This window comes from Cygnus olor, chromosome 4, assembly GCF_009769625.2.
Source record: "Cygnus olor isolate bCygOlo1 chromosome 4, bCygOlo1.pri.v2, whole genome shotgun sequence".
Lineage (NCBI taxonomy): Eukaryota > Metazoa > Chordata > Aves > Anseriformes > Anatidae > Cygnus > Cygnus olor.
The window spans coordinates 22,368,894-22,387,588 of NC_049172.1; the positions used below are offsets into that span (position 1 = coordinate 22,368,894).

The following is an 18,695-nucleotide window of genomic DNA, read 5'->3' on the forward strand; positions in this document are numbered from 1 at the left end:
ATGAGGAGGAAAACAGCACCAACACTTTGATTTTGGACTCTTCTGATACAAAATAGCTTTTTTGATATTTTTACACTGTAGAAATAAATTGTATTAGTTAGGATGACTACATTAAGATGGAATCTAAAACATACAGTTGTAGCTCACCAAGCTAGCTGAAATCATGGCCTTTCAGGGACTGAGACTAGTCTCATCTAGACTTTTGTTCTACGCTCATATATATATCAGCTGTGTGCAACATACAGCACATACATAAATACAGATAAATTTACCTTTATTGCATGCCTACAAACCCTGTATGACTTCTGAGAAGCAAATAGAATCAAAATAGGTAAAATGAGGACTGAATCTGACTCATCACTCATAGTGATTATTGAAACTATATGCCAGGAAATTGCCAATTCATTTTTCTCTCTAAAGTACATTTATTATTTCTAAACTCTACTTTAGGTAAAATGATAAAATAAGACAGGAAAATTTAACGCATTCACTAATTCTTAAATGTAATTGCAAAAAATGGAACGTACCATACAAATGTATGCAAAATATCCATAAACAGCATACAAATTCATCCAGAACAATTCTACTCCAGACACTTGTACATTTGGAAGAAGATTATACTAAATTTTATAATTTCAGTCATTGAAAGTGATTTCCTTTTACATATTGGCTGTTAGGTATTTTTTGCAAAGGTAAGCACAATTCATACGCCTGCTCTGAAACATTGGCCTGGTTGGTGTTGCAGACCTTCAGTTACTCAGAATACGTTAAGTATATCAGATAATACAGTTTCTACAAAACAGTATTTTTTACTTCTTGTTTTCAAAATATAAGGAAACTTAAGAGCCGTACATGTTTTGTTTTAGTTGGTTTTGGTTTTCCTGCTAAGTTACTCTTTGCCATTAAAGAACAATGTACCATGTGCACACTGAAATGTATTCTCAGCCAGTTTGACCATAAATGAGAGTATTTGGGTGGAAGTGGGGGAAACAGATCAAAGATATTATTGAGAATTTTCCCATTGCCAAAATTCTGTGCCAACACTGTGTCAACAAGAGGGGATTTATTCTGTTGGATCTTTCCGTTTAGCTATGCACTTCCTGTTAATTAGATCAATACCTGTGTCTATTAGGAGCCGGTTTAATATTCTTAATTAAGGTTCATTTAAGGTTCATTCTGGTTACAAGGTAGGTTTTTTTCTCATCTTTTAAAGATCACTTTTTATACTTAGCATTAATTTGTAGATAGCAAGAAATCTTCATTTAAGGTTCACGTTTGAAAGCAAGAGTAGTTGCACCACTGACAGTGAATATAATGAATAATAATTTTTAAAATGTTCTAAGAACGTTTTTCTTTAATCCCCTTAAAATGCATATGCACTTTCATTTCTTAACAGCATAGTTGCAGCTTCCTAGAGACTTGCTTGGAAAGAAACCCATCGTTCTGGCTAGTCATTCTCTCTTAGAACTTATTCCTTTCTTTGATTATAATAGAAAAACATTTTCTGTCATAAACCTTGAAAAAAAAAAAGTATCTTACAAGTGAAAAGTAGGACAAGTCACCTTAACCAGCAACACATTTGAATACCTAACTACCAACAAAAAGGACTGCAGAGATCACAGTCACCAATTCCTATGAAACCAGCAAGTTTTGAAGGTGCTGAAAAATGTATTTGACCAATTTTTGGTTTAAAAGTTTATTATGGCCTTTATTCTGACGTAGAAAATTTAAATTTGGCTATTCTATACTTAGCAAAAAAAGGGTACACTTTGTACCCAACCTATTGTTCAAGTGATACACAGCTCGCTATATTCACCTGATGTTCTTTACTATAGATTAAAGCAGACTACTACTACAAAAAAATGCATCCCGAAACTAGCTTTTCTAGCAAAATAGCGTTTTGAGTGTATGTCGTTTTTGTTTTCCTTACTGTCCTTATAAAGTGCCATGATGTCCTTTGAAGCAGAATAAAAGCCATCAAAGTACTTTCTTTAAAGAGATCAGTTAACCTGTCAGCCTAATGGCTTGTCTTTGAACGACTGATACCAATTCTGTGAAGTTGGTAAATATTCCATCCTGAGAAGCTACCATGTACTATTTGATAAACAGAAATAGCCTGAAGTTTCACAAGTCTAGTTGTATCATACAGAAAAAGATGTTCTGAAGGAAGGAGATGCAGTAAAGACACTACTTTCAAAATGTGTTTAGGAGGAAGCAAACATTCATATAAACTTCTGTTTTCTATGCATTTTGCTTCCTTTTGTCAAGCAGGTGCGAAGGATTGAGAAGGCCCTACTGAGATCCTTTTGCATTCAACTGGATCCTCTAATCCCTTTCAAGAATGAAAACATTACTGTAATACAACTTTAATAATATTTTCAGTCTGCATCTTCCTTATTTTACCAGGTATTAGTTATCACTGCCACTGGAACTAGTGAACTACCTTTGTGATTTTACATGATTTTCTTTCAAGATTTTTGAACACTAAATGTGGGATGTGGAAGCCCCAGATTTGCACTCATCCAATCTTAGTGTCTAACAGCCTGACTTTGTTCCCTAGAGTCACAATAACAAATATCTGCTTATTAAAACAAACAAAGGAGCAAACTTAGAGAGACAGTCCTTCTGCCCAGGACTGCTGAGGAAAGCACGTATATGTTCTGACTGCTATTTAATTAGTATATCCAAATATTTTTAACAGATTTGAATGTATTACTAACACACATTCAGCTAACATGAGAAAGAATACTCAGATTTGTAAGAGTGATATAAAAGTATGTGAAAACCAAAAAGGTTAAAAAAAAAACTTTTTGTTTTCTCTCTATTTTCAGTTAGAATATACATTTCGTTTTTCCTTGCAAAGAGGATAGTGATTTTCTTTCAAAATGTTTAAGAAAGGATGGGAAATGAAGATTCCCAAGTAATTGGGAGAGCTTTAGCAGTAACATACAATCATGAAACTCATGATTTGACTAGGTCATTGCATTTAACTACATACTAACAGTAACAGAAATGGGGAGAATAATTATTTGGACTTCTAGTGAGACAAGAATGCAGAGCAAAAGTGAAGTACTAATATTATTTTCTTTAAACCTTTATGTATAGGAACTGCTTTTGTGTTCCATGTGTAATTCCCAGGGTAGATATGCGAAGATGTGCAATGTGTTTTATATAACAAAAAAGTATGGCTTAAAATGTGCCTAACATAAGAATCATTCTCCCTATCCTATCATTCATCCACAAAGCAAACAAGAGAAACTGGGAATTTAAACTCCAGTGAATTAAGAGGAAATACATCTAAGCTAAACATCCTACCTACTACAAAATTCCACATCAAAATAAAGCATGCTGATGGTAATTTATAATAAGCCCAAATGCATAATGTGATTTTCTTTCTAACTATATTTCTACTCCTTTCTGAAGAATAAAATAGTGCTTTGTAAAATAAGTCTTTCAGAACAAAACTAGCATGCAGTAATAACTAGTAATAATTATCTTTATCAATGACCTGGACGAGGGGATCAACTGCACCATCAGTAAGTTTGCAGATGACACCAAGTTAGGTGCGTGTGTCGATCTGCCTGAGGAAAGGAAGGCTCTGCAGGAGGATCTGGATAGGCTGGACCGATGGGCTGAGGTCAACTGTATGAAGTTCAACAAGGCCAAGTGCCGGGTCCTGCACCTGGGGCGCAACAACCCCGAGCAGCGCTACAGGCTGCGAGATGAGTGGTTGGAAAGCTGCCTGGCCGAGAAGGACCTGGGAATACTGGTTGATAGGCAGCTGAATATGAGCCAGCAGTGTGCTCAGGTGGCCAAGAAGGCCAGCAGCATCCTGGCTTGTATAAGAAACAGTGTGGCCAGCAGGTCTAGGGAGGTGATTGTCCCCCTGTACTCGACTCTGGTGAGGCCGCACCTCGAGTACTGTGTTCAGTTTTGGGCCCCTCGCTACAAGAAGGACATGGAGGTGCTCAAGAGAGTCCAGAGAAGGGCGACAAAGCTGGTGTGGGGTCTGAAGAACAAGTCTTACGAGAAGCGGCTGAGGGAGCTGGGGTTGTTTAGCCTGGAGAAGAGGAGGCTCAGGGGAGACCTCATCGCTCTCTATAGGTACCTTAAAGGAGGCTGTAGAGAGGTGGGGGTTGGTCTATTCTCCCACGTGCCTGGTGACAGGACGAGGGGGAATGGGCTCAAGTTGTGCCAGGGGAGGTTTAGGTTGGATATTAGGAAGAACTTCTTTACTGAAAGGGTTGTTAGGCATTGGAATGGGCTGTCCAGGAAAGTGGTTGAGTCGCCATCCCTGGAGGTCTTTAAAAGACGTTTAGATGTAGTCCTTAGTGATACGGTTTAGTGGAGGTTTTGTTAGTGTTAGGACAGAGGTTGAACTAGATGATCTTGGAGGTCTCTTCCAACCTAGATGATTCTGTGATTCTATAATAACTAGTTCTAAATAAAATCATGAACAGAAATAAATACAGCAGGATGTGTATAAGAAACAGACTATAATAAACAGGAATAAACTGTAAATAGGTTGGAAATTTAGCTGTCCCCTAATATGGATGGTGTTTTTCTCTACAGCTACAACTGTAATCCAATTTGTTTTAAAAAAAATAATGAATTTAAGCCAGTCTTCAAGAATGTGGAAGAAGAATTTTTGATTAACAGTACATACATCGTGATATTTTACACTCCAGAAAGACAGACACCTAAAAACTCCTGAACTTATTTTCCTTTACTTTTTACTTATACATTTATTTTCCAGAAAATCCAGCCTGAAGACCTAAAATCAGTTTACTGGACAGTGCTAATTTCTTATGAGAATAGCTTATTATATTGGATAGCATCCATTTATTATTTGAATTTAATTTAGAATTTAATTTCATTTTAATTAAATTCTTCCTACATGTTGAAAAGACCTATATCTAACTGCATTCAACTTCACAAATGACTTTATGTTAACAACCAATTTATCAATTCTCTCCATAGGGATTATATGTACAGCCTCAAATCACCAGGAGAGAGAGAAAGGAAGACAAAGCCCATACAGTAATATTATGACAATCAAGGGAGGGGGGGAGAGGGGAGTTTATCTATTTAATTCATCTAATTTAAATAAAAGAATCAATGACATCAGTTTATAAACAGTCATACCATTTATTATTGTTTAGTAATATTGTTGAAACAGTATTAAATTCACAAGCCAGAGAAAATAATGATCTTTAATATTTATTACATGTAGTTTTGTTAATTAATATTATTGATCCTCAGACTAAGTCAAACCTTTGTTTTGTGGGTATTCCCCAAACAAATCTCCCTATGCTAAAAGATGAAAGACAACATTGCAGTGCAGGTGAAAAAATCAACTGTGCGTGACAAACAAGGAATTGATGATGTAAAACAACGTTAAGGTGCATGTTATTCTTAGATTGTCACCAGCTTGTCTGACAACATACCAACTGCTATCATCGTGTTAGCATTTGAAGTATAAACATTTGAAGAAACAGACTGAAGTTTAGACAATTAAAGTTGTCATGCTCAATGTTTTTATTTATTACATTTCCGAAACACTAAGAGACAAGGAGCAAGTTTGGAAAAGCATGATCCAGCTAAAGACTGCCTAAATTCCACCTCTATCCTTCTTCTTTGTGTTTTCTGTTTACTTGTTCTAGGCTGTCATAGACGTTTAGCCTAGATGAAATTCAGCCATGAGGATTTACCTGAATCTGAACTTCATGACAGAAAGATGAAACAACCGAGCCTGGCATCAAAGAAGAGAAAAAGCCGAGGACAGCCTTACAGCAAAAACAAAAAGTTTCAATGGTACAGATGACCCAAGCTGTAAAGTGGTTTATAGAGTGAAGGCTTGAAGTACTTAGTGTATAAGATGATGGACAGGATGTTGTTACAAGGTGTTTCCATGTCAACAACTAACTTGAGCAATTGCATTTTGAAATGCCTTTGGAGCAGGAGCCGGAGGCTAGACAACATACAAAAGAATTCTAAACACTGGAAGGGGGCTAAGTACAGACAACTAAATCCTCCACTCCTTTCTTTATTCCCTTCTTACCTTCACTTCATCGTGTTTAGTGTTTTGGCAAGCATTCCTAGAAGATAAAAAATGCAGAAGAGCAGGTTCAAAAGTAGTTATTTTCCCACTTGTTTCAGCAACCCCAGTATTTCCCACCGACTTCCACTCTGCTTTTGTTCAAAGGTATTTATGTCTGAGAAGTAAAGAAATGTTAAGAAGTATACTCTAGGTTGTCTATAACCAAGTACACTCTAGGTTGTCTATAACCATCTAGAAGAGCATCTCTTGCTTTCTTTGGCAGAGAAGATTCATCAGTCTCAAGTACTCAGGACTAGAGTCTCTGGCTACTTCTGCAAATTAAGTGAGGAGAGGCATTAAGTGGGTGAGTTCAGGGGCAAAGAGAGGGAAATAAGGCTGCCTAGCCTGCAATTTCAGCTATGGGGGGCACTCAGTGGACTGACTGTTAAAGTAAAAACAGATTAGTGCAGCTCAGAGACAAAATAAAGCATTCACTTTCCCTCTTACATCCAGCGGAATAAATGGTGACAGAATACCAGGAAGGAACAAGACTTTCCAAAGTACTGTATGGAAGTCCCATTTCCAAATCAGAAGTCCTTGTCTTGTGACAAGCAAGAATAGAGCAAAATTGCAGAGGACTCCATAGGAAGCTGAAAAGAAGCTCTCCATATTACAATTCTTGAATCTGTTCCCAGGATATGGAAGTCAAGACAGAAAGGCTCTTGCGGAGGCACAGTGTAAACAGATTTGATTAACACAGTGAAGAAAAAAAAAAAAGAAAAAAGAAGAGGTCTAGAAACAAACAGAAACTGGACACATTCCTGGAAGGGAGGGTGCTCAAGCAGGATGGTCAGATTCCTTTGAACTATTATTAAATACAAGTTGATAGATTTTTACATCAAGAAGGTCATACAAGACTTTAAAGCTAAAGATGAGGAACACTAGGAGGTATTGTAGAATGCCTTCAGCCAAGATGTGACAAAGTTTGCTGTGCTCATAATGTGCCTGACAGCCACAAAGACAAAATATTCTGTGTCTTCAAATGAAGGATAGGACGGTTGAAACAAGCTAGAAACAACAGAAAATTGTCAGAATACACTGACTGTGAAAAAGGGGACAGTGAAACAATGATAATCATGAAGTCCAAGAAATAAAATGATGGAATGAGAATGACTGTTCTTAAATAAGGCTATTGACATAATCAGATCAGAAGCTGGAGGGAAGGATGACAATCAATGGGACATTAATACTAGGGTGCACATTATACAGGGAAGAAAGAATAGGATGTTACTATTGACCAGATGTTCTTTATCAGTAATCATAGTGTACATACGCTCAAAACATTCTTGCAGGAGCAAAAAGAGATTTAACAACAACAACAACAACAACAACAAACTATTGTATATCCTTCTTTTCCAAAAGGAGTACCATAATAAAATATGAGAGCTTATTAAGAAGGATGAAAAAATGCTAGTTACAAGTTAAATCTTTAAATATTTTGTAGCAAATGTACAGGAATAAAATTCTCAAGTCTTAGGAGAAATGGACAGAGTCACAAACATATGAGGAAGACCCAAAAAGAAATCAGTTTGGTTAAAATAGAAGGGATAAAGTAACCCTCAGAAATTAGAAGAAAAAGTGAAGCTGTGTCTACATGAGGAAAATAGGGATGACCGTAAGCTCTGGCATATGAAGTGAAGAAATGCAAATAAGACAGGCCATTAAAAAGTTTGGGGAAAAAGTAGAAAAAAACATAACATCCATTAATAAATCCTTTTCAAAGCACATCAGAGGCAGGAAGTGACTCACTGCAGTGCCTAGAAGGTCAACAAATGTCAAGGTATGAAAGAAGCACAAACAGCGAAATGAATCTTTTGCATCTGTGGTCACCAGCAATCTGAGGAGCTGCCCACTCTGCAACTCATTTTGTAGAGGACTTATAAAACAAGGTAGAAAAGTGAAACATAGAAAAGGCCATGCAACAGTAGTCAGTAGCAACAAAACACTAGCACCAGACAGTATTTACCCAAGAGTTTTAAAGAAACTCAATGAAGAAAGATCTTAACTACTCATTATGGTGTGTTAATTCATATTTAACACTGTCTTCACACAAGAGGGTTTGACAATAATTAACCTGGGGATAATTTTGAAAAGAGGTCCAAGAAAGATGAGGGGAACTGCAGACCATGACATATGTACCAAACAAGCTATTACAAATTACTCTGTAGTACTAGTGGGCACCCAGATAAATAAGATGTTAGGGAGAAGAGCTGGCTTTTAAGAAATGTCATGCCATGCAAATCCACTGGAATGTTTTGAAGGAATGAGCAAGCATGTGGCCATAAGACTGTTTTACTTAGATTTCCATACAACATATCATAAGGTCTATTAACCACAGTCCATTAAAGGAATCAGGCCGTTGTCACACAGACGAAGTCCCTTACAATGGCAGTAATTTGATGGAAGTTTAGCAAGAGAATATGGGTAACAGTGAGTTATCACAGAGAAGAGGATTGTTAATGGAGTTGCACAAGAGTCAGGAATAAGACCCATGCTGTTCAAGCTACTCAGATCATAAATGACCCAGGAAGTGACTAGCGAGGGGACAAGTCTGCGATGATTAAGTTCTGCATGATAATAAGGACAAGAACCATCTGTTAAGAGCCTTAAAATCCTGAAAAACTGAAACAATAAAATGACATATCTAATTAAACACAGAGAATTGCAGTGCAACATAAGGAGGAAAAAAAAAAAAAAAGCAACATGGGCTACCAATTGACTATTACTACTCCAGAATGAGATCTTGAGATTTTATAGATTGTTTTGGTACATTTCTCTGTAGTCAATAAGAAGAAATAACTCAAAATGTTAGGAACTATTAGGAAAGAAATAGAGAATGAACAGAAAATATTGCTATGTCTTCATATAAATTCACACAAGTGTTTTTTAAGTTTTGTTCCCCTTACCTCTAGGGTGACACATTTCAATGGTAGAGAAACAGAGCGGCAACTAGGATGACCCAAGGTACAGAACTGGCTGCAAAAGTACAAGCAACTGGAGAGGTAAATGCTATAAGTTTACATGATCTTGAAATCAACTAGACAAATTTATGGAAGCAAATTCCATTTAAGGTACACATTCTGGCTCCTGAATCACAAATATTTTAAGACAAATATTTTCTAGGGCAGTATCATTTTGTGATTGCCCTCTTCCTTAGGCAACTGTTACTGGCTACTGCCAGAAGCATGATAGCTGACAAACTGACTTTTGCTCTGACCTAGTAAGATATCTGTTCTTAAATGTTTCTGGATAGTAAACCAGCCAAAATCTGGATACAGAAAATCTTGCTTTCTATTTATGTTTATTTTTCCATTGCTCTTTTACTACTGGGAGCTTATAACCAAGCATGCCCAGCCTGCAGAGCTCATGAATAGTTTTATTACGGATGAATAGAAAGCTGTGACCTCCTCCAAAGTAAACAAAAGCTGCTTTGTCACTACATGTTTCTTCAGTATGCTCTATAAACACATAAGCTAGGAGACTAGAGATCTTGCTGAAGCAGCTCTCATTTAGCAACAAGTAGTGCGTGTCTTTTTTTCTCCCAGTACGCATAACAGAAGTTCAGCTTTAGACAGAACCAAGGATCTATTTCTGTTTCCTATTGCCCTCCTCTGTGCCTGAAGGTGGCAGCATCAAGATGCTAATAATTTAGCAGTTCTAATCAAACAGAACATCAGTTACTCTTAAAAATAAATTTGATTTGCAATTTAAAAAATGAATGGTTTAACTAACAGGTCCTCAAAGGATGCAGGGATCAAGGACAATAGGTCATACTAATTAATTTAAAATAATGTCTCGATTATTTTGCTGTAATCATGCACAATACAATAGGTGTTCAGTAATAGTTTTTGAATAATAAATGCAAGTTATTATGTTCTAGCTGAATGACTTTCTTAAAACATAGTCACAAAGCAAAATTTAAAAACTCAGTATTTTCTTGTGATTGTCTGCTCATATCCTGTTGCATATCAGCAAGCAAAAGTTTTCACTTGTTCATTTTAATGTATTTCTTTAGAGCTATATGTAAAGTACATGTTGATTCATCATGTGGACTCGCACGAGGACTTCAACTGCAGCAGACCTGGCACAGGTCACATGGAAGGAAAGTGATGCAAAATTTGTGAAATCAGACACCGGGCTCAGCACAGAGCATAGAATCACCCTAGCTGGATAGTACCCACAAGGATCATTGAGTCCAATGATATATAACAATAAGTCAGAAGTCTGAGAGGAAATGAGTGATACAAGCTAATGCACCTACGGTTATTCTGGCCGTATTTTTTTCTGTTGTAAGTTGGATGCATCAAGAGCAGGCAGAAAAATGGCAATGGGGAACAACTTAAGTACTTGTACATCTAAATTTTATATGAATATGGAAAATATTTCTTCCGCTAGAATTTGCTAAAGTAGACCACGCTAGGCTTGCAACAGGATTTTGAAATTACTTTAAATTTTACCACTCACTTTTTTTACATAAAAAGGTAGAAAAATAAAGTAAGTTTACAGATATTCACAAATAAACCTAGTAGAGAATAACAAAATATTAACATAATATATCAGCATAATTAAGCACTGATATGGGTAACATTAAAATGGTTTTGTAATGGTCAGACTGGCATCTCCTTACTTACCTACTGTCAAACCACATATACCTCAAGAAATCCTATAAGCTGAAAGTTGCCAAAAACTAGTAGATATCATTTATGTCTGCCCTTTCCTACCTGTATGCTTACAAACACTGCTGGAACCTGAATTCTGAATTAAATACACAGGTCTGAGCATTATGAACTCTCTGGAAGTCTCTAAAGAGATCAGGAAAGATGTCCATGTGCTGGAAATGTGATCCAAACTTCAAAGGCCACTGTTAAATTGGATTTATCCTGTGTACAACTGAACTCAAAGAAAGGCATTTTTGCAGCTCATGGAAGTAGACAGAGAGTACTGTAGGTACACAAGATATGAACAGTGCATTATCTATTTGGGAAGCGTACTTGGGCAAAAGCATTTTGTAAGCAAAAAAGGTTTAGTGGTTTAAGCAGGTGAGTTACATTTTAGAATGAGATGTGATTAAGCCTGTCTCTAGCACTGAATCAGCACGAGAGACACACTATATGGTACTGGCAAAGTGGCAAAACTTCTGTCTTTTTTTTCAATATTTATTAGTGTAGTAGTAAACAAACCTGGAATTGCCACCTGTTATCAAAATCACATTCCCTTTAATTAGACTGCCTCTTCAATCCCTTCAAGCTTTACCAGCATAATCCTTCTGGCTGAAAATCTTATATAGTGAAGCTTTTATTTAAAGTAGAGTTTCTGGAAACGTTTTAGAAATGTTTCTTTCTCACAAACAAAACTGAAATTGATAGGAATTTTCTGTGAATAAAGCAGTATGTAATACTCTAAGAAACTATGGAGTATTACCTGTATTATGGAGATTTGTGACCTTGTCCTCTCAGTAAATGAGTTTCCTTTCTACAAATTGGGGCTAATTCCACCCCTCACCCACAAGGGTGTTATGAAGATTAATTAGGGTTTGTGAAACTCAGATACTATAGTGATGTGCACCACCGAAAAACTCTTGAGGAAATTAATCATTTCTTCTTCAGAGCTGGAACTGAATAGACTACAGTAAATAATATATGGGGCAATGCAATGAACAATGAGGAAAAGACAAAATATTGAAAAGCTGGTTATTAGCTAAGCACTATTTATTTTGTGTACTTAATAAGAAATAGATCCTTTAACTAAAGATTGCCATAATTCAAATGCAAGAAGTACAAACTAACAGTGGAAGAGTAATTCTGGTTCTGCACCCTCCTAACTTCTGAGTCCTCTGCAAACACCATAATGTTCCTAACTTTTTATTATAGCAATAGTGACTGGGCTATAGCACTATTTTTATGTTAACAGATTAAAATTTCTGAAACATTTTGAGACCCAAAATGAGAAGATCCAATGAAATAGCTAAATACCATTTTAAAGAGCCATGTTGACTCTGTAGAAGGACAGAACAGTGCATAATTCACTGTGTGGCAGACAAGATCAGAGCTAACACAAAACCACTTATATTCTGATGAATGATGATTATCATTCACTGTCCATGAGTGATAATATTGCAGAAAAGAAAATAAGCAAACTTGATTTTTTGCTTCAGCAGACTGCATGAGAAAATATAAACTATACTTAAATTAGAATATAAAAATGAGCATATAATTACTGCTACATTTTCAATAAAGTATTTTCAAGTACGGAAGTTGAAGGCTGCAACTTAGTAGAACTGTAGAGAGCACTAATTTTTTTTTTTTTCTGAACTCCTGTTGTTATAGGCCATAATACTTTATTTGGTAATCTTCAGCAATTACAAGCCAGTAGTATTTAGCAACACACAGTGCTGTTAAAAAATGTTTTAAAATAATTTTCAGTAAATGCAAGTTTCAACTTTTGCTCCAATTTTCAGGTTTCTAATAATAGAGTATTTGAGCCTTATAAATCTTAGAAATCTAATTAGACAATGTTAAGTTCTCTCTAGTTGAAGTCACAGATGTTTCATACTGGGAAAATCAGCAAGCCCCAGGGTTTGTTTGGTCTAGTGTAGTGTCAAATTTTCATGGATAATTTAATAGCTAATAACTCTAATTCTTTCCCGTAAACCAAGAGATGATAAATAATGATTGCTCTAAAGCCATAAAATTAACCCTCCAGGCTAAAAAAAAAAATCAGGAACCATTGAGTAGATTAATTTCTGGTACTTAATGTTTCTTTATTGCTAATTGTCCCTAAGTTGCATACATCTCACAATATGACTGAAAACACAAATAAATACACTGAAATTGTGTAATTCAAAAAGAAATATACATCAAGGATGCTATGAGTATCTTTGATCTGTTACACAAAATGATTACACCTCAGTGAAATCAAGATTTTTTTCCTTTTTTTTTTTTCTTCTATAGTGAAAAAAGTTTATGGTTATATCTGATGTTTCTTCCAATGAAATAGAAGTTTCTATCTAAAAAGGAGAGATTCTCTACTTTCAAATCTAGCGAATTTGTAGAAAATGTAGAGGTTCAACATTTCAAATGTTTCATTTTTTTATGTACATACATCTTTTTTCTCCACAGAATTGTCAAATAAAATAATAATTCTCATTGCTTTAAATAGAACTAAACATACATAATATGTTTTTACTCAAGAGCCTGCCCTCTGTGAGAAGGTATATTGATTTGTTTCTGAGGAACAAACGTCAGAGTGACATTTAGCTGTTTATCATTTATGGAGTCACTGTGTAGAACGTCCTGGGTATATTCCATGTGAGCAACACGCTATCACACAGGTTGGTCTAGTCTTTTAGAATAGCCTTTTAGAAACCCAGTTATGATGGGTTTGCAGATATTCATCCATTTCCTCTGTCCTATCACACCAGTTGGTAACTGTTTTCTCTCTCTCCTATTCTTTTTTAATCAAGAGGATGGGTTTACTTTTAAGCAAAGTGGAAACAGAGAGGCAATACATAAAGAACTGGAAGAATGCTTAAATGTGGAAACTCATCGAAATTCAGGAAACATGTAAGTTGTAAAGACATACTACAATATTTATCTAATTTTTATCTTTTTATCTTTTAGTTTATCTAATCAAAACTTATGTCCAAAAGTCTGAGGACACCATTACACAATCCTTCTACCACTGGAAAAAAAAGGGATACTGAACACAGACATGTTGAGGTAAATGGGTTTCAGCTGGTCATAAATAAAATGACTAACAGACAAAACTGTACAGTTTAAACTAACTGTACCTCATCTCTTAAGTGATTGTCCCTTTTAACAGTTTGTTTTAATTACTCAAGAGAAGCTTACCATAAAGAACTTCAAAGACATAAGAAGTTAGGTGAGCTACAAGGTTAATAGTAAATCCAAAAAATGTTAAAGTTAATTAATTCAGAAGTGATAGGAAAATAAACTACCCAAACAACTTCTAGTGTTTTAAATTAACTGGAAATACTAAAACTTCAACGATTATTTCAATTCAGCATGCAGACCGAGCCAGAGAAGCAAGTAAGATGTACAAATGTATGCAAACCAATATGGAGAATAACGTAGAGGAAGTTTCAATGCAGTTAATCCAATAAATTAATTGTCTCTAATTTAAAACACCATTTGCAGTTATAGTCTGTTTCAAGAATCAAACTGCACAGTTCAGAAAATGACGAGGAAATTGTCAACTACAGTGCAAACTTATAAGATCTGAGATCAAAGACTGCATTATTAGTTTTTTTTAGACATAAGAATATGAAAACATAAAAAAAAAAATACTGAAAATTTAGATAGAAAGTTCTGTTCTTCCTCTCTCAATACAGAAATAGTTGCTAAACTAAGTAAAGAAAAACATAATAAAAACGTTTTATGGACAGAACTTCATGCTGTGTCTATATTAAACGTGTGTGCACAATCTAGCCTTGGAAGATCACATTTTGCACAAGCCAGTTAGGTAACTTCCCAATTCCGTCTGTCTTTCCTTATCTCATTTAAGAATGCAAAATACAACATTATCCAGTCCTTTTGTCAATAAAGCAAGTTCTTTATTAAAAAAAAAATGCAGAGGATGACTCTTCTTTAGGTCTGTATATGTACTCTCAAATGGTGAATTAACCTGCAAGAATCAGAACAAATTGTTGTGGTGCTGCCACAGAAGTCTGACACTCATTTGCCAGGTACATCCATACTGCTGAGTAAGACTAGGATTTTGTCTTTTCCTTTTTTTTTTTCTTTTTTTTTTTTTTCTCTCCAAGTGCACTGCCATTTCAAATCTATTTATTTTTTCTGACAATCAGAAAGGATCTCTCCCACAACACACCTACAAGTATTAAATAGATTCTTAGACTATAAAGGCTTTTACATTACTATTAAACATTGTTCTTTCCTACTCTCTACAAAACTTATTGGAAAAAACAACAGAATCATTGGCCTGTAATGAAATCAAAATCAAATGCAAGCCACAGGGCTTGCTGAAGACTAAAAAATAGTCTAGAGGATGATTTTTAATAATCTGCTCCCAAGTTCTTGCTAAATCTTCTAAGTGCTATCTTCACTTCAAAATCAGCTGGTTTATGCTAAGAATTCAAAACCCTTACATTATTTTGCAATTACATCTATCTCAGGTAGATTGAACTCTTCTTACACTGGCCTACATTACCCTGCAGGCTTAGATACCTAAATAATTTACTGGTTTAACAATGTATCACAGATCAGCTGAGGTGAGGTAACTGTGTGCATAGCAGATGAGAAGCTAATCAAGTTAATTTGCCAATTAAAGGACAGTGAGGAGCTTTTGTTCCTCATTTTACTTTAGTCTAATGCTGAACACACGTGCCTTGCTGTTTCTCTGGAGATACCGTGGGTAATCCCTTAACTAGCTTCCTTCCTCTGGCAGTCATTTCTGTTCTGCTTTTTCCTGTTATGTGGACTATGGCAGTCTCAGGTGTTAAAGGAGTAAATATTCTAACCTGATAACATCCATCTCCTTCATTCCAGTTGGCATTAATTTTTATTTTTATTTTTTTCAGGAGAAACAGGATTACTGAGAAAGCAATACAAAGTCAGCAACTTTTAAACTCAGGTGTAATTATCAATGTATAAAGTGTAACAAGTCTAGCTCTAAATTAAATCAGAGAGAATAAAGTTAATTATATATTTAACTTTTTTTTCTTCCCCCTAAAGATAACTGTCAGATTGGCCATTTTCTGAAGTTTCAAAAGCCTCTGATCTTTGTATGTCTTTTTAAGTATTTACCTACCCAGTGGGCTGCTTCCCGCCCTGTGTGCTTAGCCTGCAAGTGCTTATCAGAAAATTGTCCCTAGACCAGAGCACCTTTTACTTACAGATATTTGGAAAGCTAATGTAGTTGATTCATCAGATAAGTGGTTTTTTTGTGTGTGTGTGTGTTTGTATTCATTTATACTCTTTTTATTTCTCAGACGTGAAAGCATCAGCTATTTCTGTTGTATATTTTATGAGACCTTCAAACTTATTCTGCTTGTATGTACGGCACACTGCTGAAGGTAGGTCTTAAGATATTTTTCCACACTGAGGTGATATAAAGGGTTCCTTGTAAGTTATGTACCTCTGTATTTTATAGATACAGTGATTTATACTTGTATACAGCTACTATCAGCAATAATTAATCTTCCTAAGCATGTAACTTGCGTGAATCGACTGCTCTCAGAGCCCTGGTTTTCTGAGGCAGCTGGGAGTCCATGCAGCCCGTCCACTGGGCTCCCTCCGTACGGGCAGGTCACAGTCCCAGCACAGGACTGAGTGAAAGGAGCAGCCCAACAATGATGCTGGCTGTCTAGACTCTCCAAGTTTGCTTTGCCCTAGGAAGAAGGATTAGCTACAGGCAAAAGGGAGAAGCCTTATCCTCTGGCTAAGGTGTTGCTACCAAATGGCCATTTGGATTTTCTGTCCTGAAGGAACTGTGGCAGTAATCTCTGACTGATTTTTTGCCTTTCTACAGATTGTATGAAGACTCTTTGTCCTTGGAAAAGAATGGGACCAGCATCTGTGCAACTCAAATCTATCAACAGAATTTTCAGGTCATAACTTGTAAAAACAACAACAACAAAAACTAGTCAATTAAATGTAATAGCATTTTTGGTCGGGTAAATTACAGTAAGAAATTGGTTGCTTGGGAATTATTCCTCTAGAAAAGCTAATTTCTTTGTATGCATAATTTTAAATACTTAAAAGTAATTAGGAAACGTACTTCATAAGCAATTTTAAAACTAAAAAAAAAAAAACACAAAACAATTATTCCTTTAAAACATTTTTTGCAAATATGCACATTCTTCTGCTAACTGCTCAAGGAAAATCTAGCTTGCCAAACCTGTGGCTTTTGAACAAAGTATCCACATTAATTAAATCTAGTTTGGCATCATGGGGTTATCGAGTGTTATAAAGTGAGTGGAAAGTGAATCTTGAATTATCACCATCTACAGTTTATTCTTTCAGTTTTTAATGAGCACTCAGAAAGCCTGATAGTTTTGCGAGGTGTTAACTGCTCTTTGTTCCTTCCACACCTCTCTGCTTGGCGACCTTCACCCAAAGACCATCTCTGCAAGAAGAGAATCCCAATCAAACCAAGCTCTTGCTTGGGGCTGGGGTGTTAGTGAGAGCTATAGAAGATCTGTGTTGATGCTGTTTAAGAACAGTATTTTAAGTCATTCTCATGATTTTCTCATTGTTTCTTTTGCTAGCAACAGCGAACAGAGGTATATAGCTGGTTACATCTAGAATCTACCTGTTTCCCATACCAACTGTGTTCAGTTATCAAAATAGCAGGCATTTATATTCCATAGGCAGAATCAAGGATTATTTTACTTTTTTTTTTTAACCAACACAGCATTATTAGCCCAACAAATCCTGTAGTGTTTTTTTTTTTTAAGTTTCAATATATACTCAACCTAAAATATGTAAAAATATTTAAATCACTTATCTTCTTGACATTTGCAATAATTGACATTGCTTGACTTTCAGGGATAGTAATGATAATTCTGTGTTGTTCTTTTTTTTTTTTTTTTTTCCTCCCAAGTAGCATGACTTGAAAATTTCAAATGCAGATGAAGTATGGGCAATCATTAATGTCTTACATTTTGCAAAGAGAGCCATTTTTTCCATCCTTGTGATAAACATGTGTTTTGTCCTGCCCTTTCTTAAGTTTTCACAGCTGATTGTCCATTTTCTTTTTTTCCTTTTGGCCATTTCAAAGTGTTCTGCTTCCTTGTAAATACATGCAGGGCCAGTAAGGTTACTTACTGCATCGCTGAAGTGATACAGAATCGTAAAACAGAGTAAAGTTTAAGAAAACATAATCAAGTTTTCACTTTGTATTTTACTATTTATATTTTTGTCTAAACATATAGAACTCAACAGAAGAGCAAGATATTTGGTGTCTCATATGTTTTCTCAAAATAAAATGGAATTTATTTTGTAGGAAAGTAAGGAAAAAAACAACTAGCAAACACAACCTGAAATGCTAACCTGCAAGTCATTTATTTTTTTTTTTCTGAGTATGCTTTAAAGTTTCAATTTTAGAGGTATATATGGCTGTGAACAACCCTAACATGAGCTGACCCAATTGCTGCTTGTACATAGACAACCAAAAGTAGCCCCTTCACAGGATACTTTGGGAATTTTTAACTATTCATGATTGCTTTTGCCTAACGCTTGGAACAGTGGCTGGATGCTTATCAGTGTAAATAGCTACCTACAAACTGAGATGTATGAATTTAACTAAAAGTGTTAATTACTTTATCTCTAATAATGTAAGTGCAAGTTCTACATTTGCACCTGATGACACAAATACTTGTACATCAACTTTAAATATAGCCTTAGGGATAGGAGGATAAGTGTTAACGTTGTTATTATTCTTTGTTTTAGCAGAGACATCCAGCTATAATGCTTATACAGTGATTGATTTTTCCTATCTACAGTAACAGTTGCACTTATCTATTAAAAAATCCTGTATTAGCAGCAGTTTGGGGCTGAAAAACAGGTTTGTCTTAGGATGTTACTTGAAGGTGATATCTAAATATGAAGAAAATTCA

General features: G+C 35.5%; 1 protein-coding gene and 1 long non-coding RNA gene across 2 annotated transcripts in view; one reads left to right on the top strand and one right to left on the bottom strand.

Annotated features, from left to right (window-relative positions):
* The window catches only part of TENM3 (teneurin transmembrane protein 3), a 1,331,063-nt gene that overhangs the window by 1,036,241 nt on the left and 276,127 nt on the right, over positions 1-18,695 (bottom strand).
* Positions 15,458-16,843, top strand: LOC121068911. Its single transcript, XR_005819136.1, has 4 exons — positions 15,458-15,571; positions 15,657-15,709; positions 16,068-16,151; positions 16,607-16,843. It is a non-coding gene; the product is annotated as an uncharacterized LOC121068911 (long non-coding RNA).